This window comes from Lissotriton vulgaris, unplaced genomic scaffold, assembly GCF_964263255.1.
Source record: "Lissotriton vulgaris unplaced genomic scaffold, aLisVul1.2 SCAFFOLD_331, whole genome shotgun sequence".
In the NCBI taxonomy this organism is placed as follows: Eukaryota; Metazoa; Chordata; class Amphibia; order Caudata; family Salamandridae; genus Lissotriton; species Lissotriton vulgaris.
In genome coordinates, this window is record NW_028252830.1 from 944378 (window position 1) to 958094 (window position 13717).

At 50.5% G+C, this 13717-nt stretch overlaps 1 pseudogene; it reads right to left on the reverse strand.

Annotated features, from left to right (window-relative positions):
• Nucleotides 1–11807: 11807 nt before the first annotated feature.
• Nucleotides 11808–11978, reverse strand: LOC147661251 (small nucleolar RNA U3; annotated as a pseudogene).
• Nucleotides 11979–13717: the final 1739 nt, after the last annotated feature.

Below are 13717 nucleotides of genomic sequence, written 5' to 3' on the forward strand. Positions count from 1 at the left end.
CAGCCGCCGCTGGCCCGAACACCGTGACCGCGACTGCACCGGGAGCCCGAGAGCAAAGCAAAGGAGGACCCGTCCGGTCCGAGCTCTCGAGTTGACTGCGCAACGAGCAGCCACTCACTTGCAAAGACGGACAGTTGCCCTGTGAGAATCCGCAAGGTCGGTAGCCTGCCCGACAGCCCAGCTGTGAGCGCACTTGGCTGGGTACGTCCTGCACTTGGGGACCGTACTGCCACTTGCCGCCACCGCACAGCCGCCGCCTCCAGGGTCGGAGCGGACGACGAGGAGAGGACCCTGCCGCCACAGAACACCGCTGCCCCGGACGACCCGTGAACTGCTCGGCTGAGAGCCGCAACGAACAGCGACCCCGGGAAGGCAACGCGACGTGGGACAGATCCCCTGGAAGCCGCCTGCTCCCCAAGAACTTTTGTTGACATCGGCCTGAAGGCCCTAAGAGAACGCTTATACTGCTAGAAAGAACTGTGGTAACCTGAACTGAGTAACTTGCAACCGTTATCGTAAAGTACGTTGACTGTATTCACAAGCCTGCTTAAAATCTATATAAAGATATATATTTTTACATAATACAGTCTGGTCTCGTTGTGTGGTGGGTTGGTTGTAAAGGTGTACTATTGCAAGTGTTTAACCTATATGCCCCAAAGATTAGCCTACGACTGCTTAAGCCACACTACCTAGAGGGTAAGCAGAGGTTGTCTGGAAGGTAACCCTCAGCCCTGACGAGGAAGAGGAGAGTCCCTGCTTGTCGCTAGTGTTGCACTGCGCCAACTAGAGACTCCCCCTTCCTACATCTGTGCTAACCAGAAAGGAATTTGTTCCAGTTTTATGGGTGTTTTACCAAGACATGATTGTATGTTCTGTGGTGTAATTTTATTGGTGTTCCCCTGATGAGGGGTCAGCTGTGGTACATTAACAGCTGTTTGGACTGTAGCAGTCCGCATTACATATTGGACTAATTGTCTATGTATTTTAATTAATGTTTTTAGCTGTACTAACAGCTCTTCTATTGACATTTTTGCAATGTCCGGATGTGGTGTGTAGCTGGCTAGAACCGGCCACGTTGCTCCTGGTCTACCTAATGGACCGAGCCTGGTAATATGATCATTATGTTTTAGGGCGCCTTTAAACCAGAGCAAATGCTCTTGGAATTTTAATGGGATTTCAATCTCCTCGAAAGGAGCGTACTCTTCCAGTGGATCCCCTATTTTGTAATACTCTTCCGGTGGATCCCCTATTTTGTAATAGTGGAACTCGTGTGTTGCAGCGTTTGCTGCTGGAAATTTATTCCAAGAATAGAATACCTCGGTTTGCCAATATTCGTGTGCCTCTATCACGAAGATGACTGTGCCACCTTGTGTGGTCAGTCCATTTTCTATAAGTTTTAACGTTATAGATTTTCTTATGTTGACCGGGATGATTATCGCACCCGGTTCATTAACACCGTCGGGACCCTGCTCAGTCACATTTACTGCGGGTGCAGCGGTTCCGTTTTCTAAGTCTGACATTTTATGAAATGCGGGTTTTTGGAGAGCAGGTCTCCAAGGAGACAAAGATTAGGTGCACAATATTTTGGAACACTGTATCCTTCAACGTTGAATAAACCAGAGCTTTACATAGGAATCTCTTCCTACTAAGTTCGGGCGGATTTTAACCTTTCACCCACTCCAGACGTCTATTGGAGTATTTACGGTAGAAAGGGGTCTGTGTGAAAAATGCACGACTGAGTTACTCTATTGTCTTGCGTTAGTTTTATCGCCTTACCAAACGTTGGGCGCCATGTAGTGTAGTTCCTATTTTCCCAATAGGCCCTGAGCATTGGAATAACGTAAACAGCAGTATAGACGTAGAAGTGCGGTCTTCCAGGTCTCTACTGACTATGCTAAACCTAATTGGGTTTGTTACCAACTAGCTCAGACGTCACTGGAAACTTTCTTGACTGAATAGGAAGTGATCAGCTTCCCTGGTACAGACAAGAAGGGATTCAGTTTTCCAACAACCGCATAAACATGACAACTTTGCTCCTTAGAATAAGAGTCAATCTCTAGAGTTGTGTGAAACAATAGACAGTTATTTTACTCAGTCAGTTGTGCAGATTACTTTCACCAAGATGCAGAGAATAGAGAGACGGGCGTTTTCAATAAAAGGTATTATTTATTGAACAGTCTTTCTTCTCGTGCAAAAGAAATGAATTGCCACAATTGCAAGACTAGTTATTATAAAATTGTGTACAGTAAAATGAGGATTGCAAAATTATACTGTAAAAGCATTGATATGGTTTCTTAGCCATACAATGGTTTAAAATGAATAAAATATATACATTCATAAATACATTCAGCTAATGTACTCAACTGGTGCTTCTAACTACGCCTACCCCAGTGTACCTGACCTAAGCCTAATACTTGGGAGGGAGTAAGTAAGTAGCAGTTTTAGTTAAGTTGGTTTTGCCAAGGTTTGCTTCAAGACTTCTCTCTAAGGGTTTAGTCAACACCATACCTCTGGAATAGAAGTTTGGAGGTCTTGTATCTCCTTCCAGGACTCGATATCCCAGTCACTCGCAAGAGTAGGCTGGAAACGCCGGAGCTGGATTTTTTCGGCAGGAGAAAAGACAGCGTCTCTCTCAGCGCGTCAAGGAGGAGGAGGAGGGGCAGCGTCCGTGGGCAGCTTGCATCTGCTGGGCTCTGTAAGGGACAGCTGTTCTGCTCCTATGTTCACCACACCATCGCTATCATCGATGTCGTAGAGGCAGCGTTTGCTTAAGGCAACGTTGGTAATATTTATACCTGAAAGGTGCCTTGTTTGACGTAAGTTTTTGGACATAAGACGTCACTAAAGATGTCACTAGGAAGTGATCGTCTCTCAGTGCTCATTAGAGTTCTATTACTAATCAAAACATAGCAAGCGGGGCTTTCCCAGGTTGCTGTGTTTTATCTTGTTGAAGAACTCGGAGTGTAATCTAGGAATCTTAGATAGTGGCTTCTGCTGTGTCATTTGCTCTAATGAGCTGCAGAGGAAGAGATTCTGAAATGTGGCTCTGATCGTGTTAGGCCAGAGACGAGTTTCTGAAATATTGCTCTTGATCGTTTATGCCATTATAGGGGTATAAATGGATTATAGCCGTATAGGGGCATAAGGTCACAGTATTGATCGGGGTACTAGATTAAAACGCGACAAATGCTGGCTCCACCTCCTGGAGAGCGTCTGATGTCTCTGTCCTGCTCTCTGAAAGAAGAAACCAGAGTCTGCAAAACAAAGTGCCCCAGAGCTGAATTGGACTATGCAAAGGCCCCCTTGGCCTGAAAGAACAAAATAAACTGTGTATAAAAAGAGGAGCCCTGCTCCTAACAAATCAGATCCTGTTTTGACCACGAAGAACCTCTGCCCGACTAGAAGGACCAAGAAGAAGCTGAAGGAGTAAAGAATGTCCCTGACCTGAAGGACTGGCCTGCAGTGGTGCCTTGCTGAGGAAGGAGAGGAAAAGACCAGAAAGGACTTGGTTATATTTGTGCCTGAAACGATCTCCAAGGCCTTGATCTTGAGTTAGCCACCTGACCTGAGCCCCAGGACCATTGGGCTCATTGTCTTCTGCTAAGCTGTGTGCTTCCTTCCCGCCAGAGCTGTGACCTCTGGTGCCCTCGCCCCCTCCTAGGGCCGTGACACTCGGGAGCCTGGCCGCCTTTGCCCGCTGAGAGCAGCTCGAGTTCGAGCCGCTCTCTCCTCGCTTGTGCTGGGCCGCCTGCTCCCCTGTCACCTCGCGTGCAACTGGAGCGCGTGGTGTGCCCCCTCGCCCCTCCCGCCGGAATTAAGATCGGAGCGTGGTTCTCCGCCCCGGATGGCCTGTATGCCTGAAACGTACCTGGCCGCCCTGCTTTTGCCCTCCCGCATCTACACAGGCCGCCCCGTACCCTGCCGAGCCCCCAGTACGGTCCGTACTGAGGGCCCCGTGCCGCGCCTGCCTGTCCGGAAGCATCAAGCCCCCAAAGACCCGAGGGTACGCCTCACCCGCCGGCGCGTACTAGAAGAGTACGACTCGTCATCACCAGGATATGCTGTGCGGACCTGAGCGCCGCATCTACAACGTCCAAGTCAAAGTACTATACCCTGCAAACTCCAGTTGGAGTTCGAACCGGACTCGGGGTCCACAACGTTTGTTTTCCCTGCACTGGTTTTAAGCACAAACGAGTCGTACGGCCGCCCTGCGACTCATACCCTTCAGTAGAAGCCTGCCGCGCCGTATGCCCCGTACCGCGAGGCGCGTGAGCATCGGTAGGGACTCCCTGTTCTCCCCGCACAGAGTACACCAGCGCGCTACACCGCGCACCCTCTTCACCGAACTGTGCCAAGAGATCAGGATTCGCTTCAAGTAGCGTGGGACAGTGTTTGGAAACCAGTGAGCCTTGTGATTAAGCAATACTTAAGAACTTGAAAGAACTCTTTTCCCCAAACGCAAGTACTGTGGCCTCATTCTCTCAACGTTATATTGGTCTTGTGATAAAAACTGCATAGTATCATATTTTTTACATAAAGTACATGTATTTTTGATACAAATCTTACGCCTGGAGTCCATTTGTGGTGGGTCTGTGATTTTACTGTATGTGGTCATAAATGCTTAACTGACTTAGCGCCCTGAGGATTAGCCTTGACTGCTCGCGCCACGCAACCTAGAGGGTGAGCAGGGGTTATTCTAAGGAGTGAGTCCCTTACCCTGACTAGTCAAGTCAAGTTAAAATTTGTATAGCGCACTACTCACCCAGAGGATCTCAAGGCGCTTGCGGGAGGGGGGGTACGTTACTTATAGAATATCCAAGTTTTTAGTTGTTTTCTGAAGGAGAGGTGGTTCTGTGTAAGGTGGAGGTGGGTGGGAAGAGAATTCCAGGTTTTGGCCGCTAAGTAGAAGGATCTTCCCCCCCATGGTGGATCTTTGGATGCGTGGAATCGCGGTGAGGGCTTGATTGGACGATCGTAGTTGGCGGGTGGGGGTGTAAAAGGTCAGGCGCGTGTTGAGGTATTTGGGTCCTAGGTCGTAGAGGGCTTTGTGTGCGTGGGTGAGGAGACGGAACGTTATTCTCTTGTTGACGGGGAGCCAGTGGAGGTCTCTCAGGTGACCGGAAATGTGAGCTTGGCGGGGGATGTCTAGGATGAGTCTGGCTGAGGCGTTCTGGATGCGTTGGAGTTTTTTCTGTAATTTGGCTGTGGTTCCGGCGTAAAGGGTGTTTCCGTAGTCCAGTCGGCTTGTGACCAGTGCATGGGTGACCGTCTTTCTTGTTTTGGTGGGGATCCAACTGAAGATTTTTTTGAGCATACGTAGGATGTTGAAGCATGATGATGAGATGGCGTTGACTTGTCTGGTCATCGAGAGGGAGGAGTCCAGGATGAAGCCCAGGTTACGTCCGTGGTCCGTAGGTTTTGGTGCGTTGCCCAGGGCCGGTGGCCACCAAGAGTCGTCCCAAGCGGAGGGGGATGATCCTAAGATGAGGACTTCCGTTTTGTCCGAGTTCAGTTTTAAACGGCTGTTCTTCATCCACTCGGCTACATCTTTCATCCCTTCGTGTAGGTTGGTTTTGGCGGTGTTTGGGTCTTTGGTGAGGGAGAGGATCAGCTGGGTGTCGTCAACGTAGGAGATGATGTTGAGGTTGTGTTGGCGCGCGATGGATGCAAGGGGACTCATGTATACGTTGAAGAGGGTGGGACTGAGTGCTGATCCTTGTGGTACGCCGCAGATGACTTCAGTGGCCTCCGATTTGAAAGGGGGGAGGCGGACTCTCTGGGCTCTTCCGGCGAGGAACGAGATGATCCAGTTCAATGCTTTTCCTTGTATTCCGACATTGCTGAGGCGTTGTATAAGGGTGCTATGGCAGACTGTGTCGAAGGCTGCGGAGAGGTCCAGTAGGATGAGGGCAGCTGTTTCTCCGTTGTACAGTAGAGTTCGAATGTCGTCTGTTGCTGCGATGAGGGCGGTCTTGGTACTGTGTTTGGCTCGGAAGCCGGACTGTGATGGGTCAAGGAAGCCGTTGGATTCGAGGAAGGTGGCGAGCTGACTGTTGACGGTTTTCTCAATGACTTTGGCAGGGAATGGGAGGAGCGAAATGGGGCGGTAGTTCTTAAGTTCGGTGGGGTCTGCTTTGGGTTTCTTCAGGAGGGCGCTGAGTTCGGCATGTTTCCAGCTTTCTGGGAAGGTAGCGGAGTTGAGGGAGCAGTTGATGACATCTCGGAGATGGGGTGCGATAATGGAGTCTGCTTTGTTGAAAATGTGGTGGGGACATGGGTCAGTTGGCGATCCGGAGTGGATGGAGTTAATCAAGCGGATGGTGTCTTCAGTGGTGATTGGGTTCCAGGCGCAAAGGTTGTTGGAGGGGGGTTTTGGTTCGGAGGTGGGTGGGGTGAACTGGTCGCCAAAGCTGTTATGTATGTCAGCGATTTTGTTGTGGAAGAACGAAGCTAGAGAGTCGCAGAGGTCTTGAGAGGGAGTGATGTCGTTGGTGCCGGCGGTGGGGTTGTTAAACTCTTTGATGATGTTGAATAGTTCCTTGCTGTTGTGGACGTTGTTGTCGAGTCGATCCTTGAATGCTGATTTCTTGGTGGATCGGATCAGCTGGTGGTGTTTGTGGGTGGCGTTCTTGAAGGTGGCCAAGTTGTCAGTGGTTGGGTTTTTTTCGCCAGGCTTTCTCGAGGGTGCGACAGATCTTCTTGGATTTCTTAAGGTCGTCATTCAACCAGGGGGCTTTTTTGCTACATTGCTTAATTTGATGGTTTTTCAAGGGTGCTAAATCGTTAGCGCTGTGGGTGATCCATTGTGTGAGGTTGATGGCTGCTTGATTTGGGTCCAATGATTTGGCAGGAGGGTTTTGGTAAAGCGATGTGAAGAGCTGGTCGGTGGTAATTTTGTTCCAGTTTCTGCGGGGGATTGGTTGTGGGTGGTTGTGGGTCGTGGTCTTTTTGTAGTTGAAGTGAACGCAGCTGTGGTCCGTCCAATGGAGTCCTGTGGCGTGATTGAAGGAGATGTGCTTGCTGGAGGAGAAGATTGGGTTGAGCGTGTGCCCGGCGTAGTGGGTGGGGGTGTCTACAAGTTGTTTGAGTCCGAGATTGGCGAGGTTGTCCAAAAGGGTGGTGGTGTTGTTGTCATTGTTCTTTTCCAGGTGGAAATTGAGGTCTTCAAGTAGAATGTAGTCATTGGAGGGGAGGGCGTGTGGGCTGATGAAGTCAGTGATGTCTTCGCTGAATTGTGTGCGGGGTCCTGGGGGTCTGTAAATGAGGGTACCTCTGAGTGTGGTCTTAGGGTCGGTGTGGATCTGGAAGTGAAGGTGTTCGGCGGCTGCGAGGTTATCATCGGAACTGGTCGTGATGCGGATGGTGTTCTTATGGACGATGGCGATGCCTCCTCCTGTTTGGTTGATGCGGTCCTTTCGGATGATCTTGTAGCCGTCCGGGATGGCTATGGCGATGTCGGGCGCTGATGAGGCGTTCATCCAGGTTTCTGTAAGAAAGGCGACGTCCGGCGATGTGGTGTCTAGTAGGTTCCATGGTTCAGTTGCGTGTTTGTGAACCGAGCGGGTATTGAGCAGGATACACTTCAGGTGGTTAGTGTCGGAGCTCTGTTTGGAGTTTGTGGATTTGGTGTGGGTCCTGATGCAGTCGAACTTGCAGGAGTGGCTGGTGAAGGGCCTATTAGGTATTTGCAGCAATGAGCAGTAAAGCGCTACGATACCAGGTGAACAGGTAGCGTGGGGAGCGACCGCTTCTGAACGAGTCAGGACGGTCACAGCGCTGGAGCATACGGGTCAGTCCTTAACTTTCAGTGGGAGGGAGGGGCAGCTGAGAGGCGGGAGCGGGGTGGAGAGACGGGCTGGGAGGCACAACAACAAAATGGCAGCAAAACAAAAGCGAAACAGGACGAGATTGGGGCACAAGCAGGAATTTCGCTATGATGTGGGCAGAGGCACCGGCACAATCAGGCACAAATTATATTAACAAGCAATGCGAACTTTGCAATATAGCGCTACCAGATCAAACAGGCACAAATGATAATACACGCAATGTGGGCTATGCAATATAGCGCTACGCTATTAATCAGGCACTACTACAATTACAATCAATGAGAGCAGAGCACAATTAGGTATTTGCAGCAATGAGCAGTAAAGCGCTACGATACCAGGTGAACAGGGAGCGTGGGGAGCGACCGCTTCTGAACGAGTCAGGACGGTCACAGCGCTGGAGCATACGGGTCAGTCCTTAACTTTCAGTGGGAGGGAGGGGCAGCTGGGAGGCGGGAGCGGGGTGGAGAGACGGGCTGGGAGGCACAACAACAAAATGGCAGCAAAACAAAAGCGAAACAGGACGAGATTGGGGCACAAGCAGGAATTTCGCTATGATGTGGGCAGAGGCACCGGCACAATCAGGCACAAATTATATTAACAAGCAATGCGAACTTTGCAATATAGCGCTACCAGATCAAACAGGCACAAATGATAATACACGCAATGTGGGCTATGCAATATAGCGCTACGCTATTAATCAGGCACTACTACAATTACAATCAATGAGAGCAGAGCACAATTAGGTATTTGCAGCAATGAGCAGTAAAGCGCTACGATACCAGGTGAACAGGGAGCGTGGGGAGCGACCGCTTCTGAACGAGTCAGGACGGTCACAGCGCTGGAGCATACGGGTCAGTCCTTAACTTTCAGTGGGAGGGAGGGGCAGCTGAGAGGCGGGAGCGGGGTGGAGAGACGGGCTGGGAGGCACAACAACAAAATGGCAGCAAAACAAAAGCGAAACAGGACGAGATTGGGGCACAAGCAGGAATTTCGCTATGATGTGGGCAGAGGCACCGGCACAATCAGGCACAAATTATATTAACAAGCAATGCGAACTTTGCAATATAGCGCTACCAGATCAAACAGGCACAAATGATAATACACGCAATGTGGGCTATGCATTATAGCGCTACACTATTAATCAGGCACTACTACAATTACAATCAATGAGAGCAGAGCACAATTAGGTATTTGCAGCAATGAGCAGTAAAGCGCTACGATACCAGGTGAACAGGGAGCGTGGGGAGCGACCGCTTCTGAACGAGTCAGGACGGTCACAGTGCTGGAGCATACGGGTCAGTCCTTAACTTTCAGTGGGAGGGAGGGGCAGCTGGGAGGCGGGAGCGGGGTGGAGAGACGGGCTGGGAGGCACAACAACAAAATGGCAGCAAAACAAAAGCGAAACAGGACGAGATTGGGGCACAAGCAGGAATTTCGCTATGATGTGGGCAGAGGCACCGGCACAATCAGGCACAAATTATATTAACAAGCAATGCGAACTTTGCAATATAGCGCTACCAGATCAAACAGGCACAAATGATAATACACGCAATGTGGGCTATGCATTATAGCGCTACACTATTAATCAGGCACTACTACGATTACAATCAATGAGAGCAGAGCACAATTAGGTATTTGCAGCAATGAGCAGTAAAGCGCTACGATACCAGGTGAACAGGGAGCGTGGGGAGCGACCGCTTCTGAACGAGTCAGGACGGTCACAGCGCTGGAGCATACGGGTCAGTCCTTACCTTTCAGTGGGAGGGAGGGGCAGCTGGGAGGCGGGAGCGGGGTGGAGAGACGGGCTGGGAGGCACAACAACAAAATGGCAGCAAAACAAAAGCGAAACAGGACGAGATTGGGGCACAAGCAGGAATTTCGCTATGATGTGGGCAGAGGCACCGGCACAATCAGGCACAAATTATATTAACAAGCAATGCGAACTTTGCAATATAGCGCTACCAGATCAAACAGGCACAAATGATAATACACGCAATGTGGGCTATGCATTATAGCGCTACACTATTAATCAGGCACAATTAGGTATTTGCAGCAATGAGCAGTAAAGCGCTACGATACCAAACACCCGGCAGCTATGTCCACATCCAGACTGTATTCTACTTATGCTTGTAACATCAAAGTACTCCGTGTATTGTTGGAATGGCCCACTCCCGCACTGACCTGAGGCAAGGTACCGCCCACTGAACCATAGCCAGCACCTGTAGGAGGGTAGGGTCTGCTTCCTATGGTCACCCCCACTTTTTGCTGTGATTTCCTGGTTTTTCGACTTTAGTCTGGCTGTGGCCCTGCTAATCAGGACCACAGCCCAGCTGTTCTCTCTCTAAATTGATACCATGTACTTTGGGTACATACCAGATTGGTAACTGGGTCACCCTTGTGAGCCCCTGTATAGTGTACTCTAGGTACCCAGGTCATAGGTGCAGCCTAGGCCTACCAGGGGCTGCAGCATGTATTATGCCATCCCTGGTTAGCCCTCCAAACTGACACCACAGGTCTGATCACACAGCCTGGGTAAGGTGGTGTAATCACCCCTTACTTAGATATAGTATATCTATATCTACAAATTCGCTCTATATAAAACTTTATAAATAAAATAAACATATAGCCACATAGTAACCTATATGTCACTCCTATGGCAGACCTTAACAATCCTGAAGACAGAGTGCTTGGTTTTATGTAAAAAGGTGCCCGAGCATAAGCTGAGCCCCTCTGCAGCTTTCAGAACCATCTCCTTATAGCTGTTCTATGATATAGCCATACCATATACTCTTAAGTGCATTAAAATCCTCGCGGTTAATGCTAACTTTGGTTTGGCTTTATCAAAACATGTCTTGTAAGGTGTCGAACACTTTGGAATACTACCCCCACCCCCCCGCCAGTCCTGGCGGCGGGGGTAGCATTCCACCCTTCTAGAGGGAGAATCCATGTAATTGCTGGTATACCCGGTTAAAGTTGAACAGAGCCTCAGCATCACAAACTGGATGCTGCTGCCACAGACACGAATATGCCCTCCTGCTGCTGGATGAAACTCCGGCATGGGAGGTCTGGAAAATAGGTTGCCTGCCCAGGGAGGTGCTAGCACCTCCCCAGACAGGACTTTCGTGTATTGGGGCAGGGAGGGCTGCATTCAGTGAATGCTTTCCAGACACTGCCTGGGGCACACAAGGTGCTCCATGCATTTCCCAGTTCAAACCGGTAGCTGGGGCGCGAAACTGGACAAAGGGGAAGCGGTGTAACCACCCCCTCCCCAGGTCCACCCATAGGTGGGACCTTAAAGTTAGTCCAACCCCTAAACTTAGTATAAGTATAGGATCCCAGTCCCTAGGACTTTAGATTACCCTGGATGAAACTTTGAAACATATATCCTGGACCATCAACATTCCATTTCGACTGGAAGACGGAAGACATCTCCCTTGTGGTCAAGGAGTGACCAACCTGTTCAAACAAGCACCAACAGCAACTTTGCTGGTCTGCATTTTCGAGGCTCCCGCCGGACCCTCATGATCTGCAACCCAGGACATGGACTTCCAGACATCTCTGACCCCGACCTTCACTACCAGCAAAGCTGAGAACGGTGGCGGACACGAGAGACGTGTGACCGGCACTGTTCCCAACAAGCTGCGCGGGTGAGCGCGCGCGCACAGAAGTCACCCTAAGCGCGCAGAGTGCTGTATTTAGCGCGCACTCCTGCGACACCGTTCGCGCCGTCTCTTTTACAATGCGTGCGGCGTGAAACACTGCCATTTCCTTGTTGCAGGAGACGCCGATTCTCGCAGGGCACAGCTGCGGGGCTGATTGTGGTCCTTTGAATTAGTATTCGTGCAATTAACGTGAATACTAACTCAGAGGGTCACAATCAACCCCGCAGCTGTGCACTGTAAGAAAAGGAACAAAGTGTGTGATAAAGCACACGTCGTGTTTGACTTTGCTTTTCTTTTCTTAATTGCGCTCAGTTGTGGGGCTGCTTGTGACCCTTCCTCCAGCTGTCCTGTAAAGGAGAGATGGACGGTCACCCATAGAAATCAGCAGCTGCATTAATGCGACACTGTCCACTCGCTCTAAAACAAGACACTTTTGTAATGCATTTCCCTGGTTAAGCACTGTAGAAATGATCCCTAAAAGACTAGTCCTTCAATAAACCTTTGCAGCTCATACGGACAGGTGTGTAGACAGGAGCCTGAGGTTGGAGGGAAAGTACGAGGGTGCAGTGGGAGAGAGCGAGCCTGCGAGACAGAGGCATCGAGATGGAGAGAGAGAACTCGAAGCAGACAGTGACAGGGAAAGACAGCACGCACGAGAATTATCGAGGCAGGAGAGACAAACCTAACCAACAAATTAAAAAGTGAAACTACACCTGCGGGAACGCATCTCGACAGCGGCTAAAAGCCCGTGCGGGCTGAAGGCAGATGACATGGGCCCCTTTAGCTGTTTGTTTCCCACCCTTACTTTCTTCAATTCTCTCCTCCTCCATTCTTCTTTAGCACTGCCCTCCAACCATATTTGTCTCTCTCTTTCTCCCTTATCGTTCTCTTTTCACTCACTTTCTCTCCCTGTCCCTTGTACACCTATAATGGTTACTGTCTGGACAGAAAATGCTATGTTTACGCCAGGCCGCACCCGGGGAAGGGTTCCGGTGCACACGAGAGACGTGAGAGAGACATCGAAAGAGAGAGGAAGTGACGTGAAGGGTGACTAATATAACCACGCTCTGTGCAGACCTCTTTGGACACAGTAGGTGCCCGCCTTCACCTGCCAGAATCATTATTATTGCCATCACCTGCACCGCAGCTGAAGCCCGGACTGCGCCTGGTATCGTTACCATTACAAGCGCTATCGCGTTCAGAAGCTTTTACTCGTGCAGCGCTTTAAAATTCTTCTTTGCCATTTATAGAATTGTGCCTGTTGCTATTGTATTTTCCGCATCCCGCTCTGTGACACACAGCCTTTAAAGCTTACCGCGTGTATCCGATCTTCAACATTAGCGCTTTGTAACTGATTGGCGCTTCAGAACCCTAATTGTTAAATCTCATTTGGCGCTCTGTGTTAATTACGTGCACCTCATTGCTGCGCTGTGTTTTCAACGTTAAGTAATCTCTAAGTGGCGCTTTGGCAGAGATATTGTGGTGAAATTGTGTGCCTTTAGCTGCCTGTTGACGATCTTTGTGCTGTGCCCTCGCTGCTGCTTTTGCTTTCACTTTTGCCCTCCATTTTGTGTTTTCCTCTCCCCTGACCCGCCTCTCTGATCCCGCCTCCCAGCTGACCCTCCCACGCTCCGCCCCCTCGCACAACCATTTAAGCCAGATGGTCCCACGCGCAGCGTCTACGCGCTTCGGCCGCGCCGAAGGTGCGCCAAAGGTAAGCCCGTCTACGCCCGTCCGCGCCTGGACCGCGCCCAGCGCCAGACCCCCTGGCCCCCGTCCCTCCCAGCCCCCCGCATTACCTACGATGCCGCCACCCTCCTAGCCCTCAACCCCGGCCGTCCCCCCAACTGCATCCAAGCCGCTCCTGGACACACCCATGGACCCTTCTCCTGCTACTCCTGCAAATTTAGCGGCACCTACAACATCTCCGCTACGACCACAACACAGATTCCCGACCCCAACCACCTAAAATGCATCCTTCTCAACACCCGCTCGGTCCATAGGCACGCCATTGACCTTTGGAACCTACTAGACACCATCTCTCCTGACGTCGCCTTCCTAACGCAAACATGGATGAACGCTTCCTCCGCCCCTGACATCGCCATCGCTATCCCTGATGACTATAAGATCACACGCAAGGACCGCACCGACCATACAGGAGGTGGAATCGCTATCGTCCATAAGAAATCAATCCGCATCTCAACCAGCTCGGACGCCAACCTCGCCAAC